Here is a 2,996-nt window from a genome sequence, read left to right as displayed (position 1 = left end):
TGAATATCTCTTACACAATAATCTCAGGAAGGCAGGTAGATATCAGAACTTCGCGAATAGTTTGGATGAAAAAAAATTAGATCTTTCTAAGGAAAATAACTCTCTGCTGCTGCTCACTGAAGAATTTTTAAGGTGTTATTTTTATAGTGGGTAATTCTCTTATGCATCAAAATTAATAAGTAGAAAATATTGTATTTCAAATATTCTCAGATAAAAGTTAGCAACGTACAGTTCACTTCTTTGTTAGCAAACCTTGAAAGCTTATCATCTTGCTGAAGAGAAAAGAGTCCTCAAAACCATGAACTTTTGTGTTAATATTCAACTAATGCTGCAATGTTTCTTGTGTTGCATAAAATCTTTGGCAAGCACACTTCAGAATGCCTTCAGCCTGCCTACGAGAACTGACAGGTATGTATTTTAGCTGGGAAATTAACATTACTTTTTTGTTGTTTTTTGGGGGGGGGGGGGGTGTGGAGGGAAAGGATGTGACTGTAACACCTCAAAATATAACAATACACTAGAGGAATGACTTACATTAATTCACAGTGCCAGCCCTGGATACGGGCAAATAAGAGTAACATGATGAAAAAAAATTCATCTGACTAGTGCAGTTTAGTCTTATTTACTAACAGACACTAGAGAAAGCACAGAAGAAACTGATTCTCACCACCATTAGATTAGGGACAAGTCAAACAGAGTTTGTTGATTGTAATCTGGTCCACAGCGTTTTTTGTCCATTCAGTAAAAAAATCTGCAGAGCTTGGCAGGGTGACTGGCATAAAAATAACATTCATCACCTGGAGCCAGTCAGCTATTGTAGTTGCAGTACAGAATAAATTGCCCTGATTATTTTTGTTTTAAACATCATAACATCATGTACTGTTACTTAATTTTAGTGACATTGTGTAGAGTAAATATATATATATAGATGTATTTACAGCTGCATAGCTGCTTTCCTGCCATCCTTACAAAACAATTCTACTTTTTCTGTTCAGCAGCCGTTGTTAAATCCGCATATCAGGAACTGGTCTGCAGTCATCTACTGAACCAACCTCCCCTTAGAATTAACTCTCCATACCAATCCAGAGTGGATTCTGACACACAAATCCAGTATTGGTTAGTTTTCAGATTCACACAGAGATGTACCCTTTCTGACTCTAATGCACCATGTCCTGACACCTCCTGAAACCAGATGAGTGAAAGAACTTTTGTGAAGTAAGAAAAAGTAGAACTGAATTATTCCTGCTGGAGAATATTTGAACATTTAAAGCTTCCATCTCCAACTGAGTTTGGAACTTAAAATATAACTTCATTATAATTTTATAGCAGAAATATCCTGTGAAGATCACCTAACTACTGCTTTATTTGTACACTATTAAATGTTATAGTTTATTGCTTGAAATATCGATTCTTATTTACAAGATTTTTCTCCTTCAATAAATCCCGTCTAGGATAACTGTGCTATCAGATGCTTTCTGTTATCTTCAGCAAAACAATTCTACTGTTTCCTACCAACTACTCAAAATGTTGTATTATGGGCTACTCCTTATCACTGAAATAACCCAAAATGATGCATCACAATATGATTCATCAAGGGTTGAGTAATAAACAGACCAACTTTAAGGGAACCAGTTTTTGTGAAAACAGATTCAAAGAACGGAAGAGAAGATAAGAGTGCCAAGAAATGTCGATTTTAAAACAAAATACTTCTTCATTCAAATGAGGGAAGAACAATTTCTAGAAAAAAAAAAAATGTTTCTCAATTATCTTACCCATACAGTTTAACTGCAAAAGAAGACTTTTCATTGTTATTTTTCAAACATTTGACAAACGATTCCACCCTTGTCATAGCAGAAAATATCATGGCAATTATATGAAATAGTTTCCCAGTGAAGAACCATTTCACAAGTAAAACACTGAACTGTTTCTACTGTTTTTATATTATAGCTTCTCAAATTCTTCCTCAATCAGTCATAACAACTTAGCTTGATTAAACTTTGTGTTATCTGCAGAGAGTTGGAATTGTTATTATGTCAATGCATTTTGCCAGAGCCCTGGTCAGCAGAATGTCTTGAAAGAATCCCCAGTAACTGACCGCAGTCCTGCTGTCACAGCACAGTTTCTTTCCGTTAACCCTCCTTCATACATCGCTCTCTAAATTTAAATTTAACGAAGAAGCACAGAATCTGCTTGCTTCACCCCCCACCACCATAAGGAGGAGTGAAATGAAGGAGGATTCTATTTGCTGGAATTCCAGACATTTGAAAATCAAGCTCACTCTTGAAAAACCCATTAGATACTAAACTTTATGGAGACAGCTCACGCTCAAGGTATATTGTCATCTTTTCTGCAGGATTCTTCACCTGTATTTCACTGTTCTCTCGGTGAAAAAGTCCAGGTGATTTGTAACAGCCAAGACATGAAATAGCCCCGGTTCACGGATTTTTCTTTATATTGTGAAAGTTACAAAAGGAAAATAAAATCTTAAAAGCTTGAAATCATTGTTTACACAGACTAAGGGTTGCTATTCCTCTTTTCCCAAGTTTCTCACGCACAAACTACTCTACATCAGAAAGAGGAACTGTGAGCACAAAGTAGCAATTGTCTCTTCAGCACTGCAACAGGAACATTAAAGAAGGGTGTGATTCACGACCTAACTGACACTCTGTGCAGAAGAGGGCACATGTCACCACTTCTGTTGTTCAGGTTTTGGGGAATGGTAGGAGAGCAGCTCACAACAAAGTGGAAAAATAATTTGCCTTCCCCCCACCCCCCAAACTGTAAAGCGAGATCTTTCATAGAAGCTGGGCTGGTAAGAGAATTTCTGCTGGTGTTGGATGCAGTGGTTATGTTGACAGGGTGCATATAACTCTCTATCACATTACTGGCAGCACAGCTTCCAAAAGGTGATGCTAACAAAGGAGCTCCTGCCATATTAACTTTATAATGAATATATCCCACATTTCTCTATACTGCAGCAGGGTAAGATGAAATGC

General features: G+C 36.9%; 1 long non-coding RNA gene across 1 annotated transcript; it reads left to right on the top strand.

Annotated features, from left to right (window-relative positions):
- The first annotated feature begins 326 nt into the window (after positions 1 to 326).
- Positions 327 to 2,011, top strand: LOC129785566 (uncharacterized). Its single transcript, XR_008749682.1, has 2 exons — positions 327 to 408; positions 996 to 2,011. It is a non-coding gene; the product is annotated as an uncharacterized LOC129785566 (long non-coding RNA).
- The last annotated feature ends 985 nt before the right edge of the window (positions 2,012 to 2,996 follow it).

This window comes from Falco peregrinus, chromosome 13, assembly GCF_023634155.1.
Source record: "Falco peregrinus isolate bFalPer1 chromosome 13, bFalPer1.pri, whole genome shotgun sequence".
Lineage (NCBI taxonomy): Eukaryota > Metazoa > Chordata > Aves > Falconiformes > Falconidae > Falco > Falco peregrinus.
The sequence above is the reverse complement of the archived record's forward strand: the minus strand, read 5'-3'. Positions and strand labels throughout refer to the sequence as shown.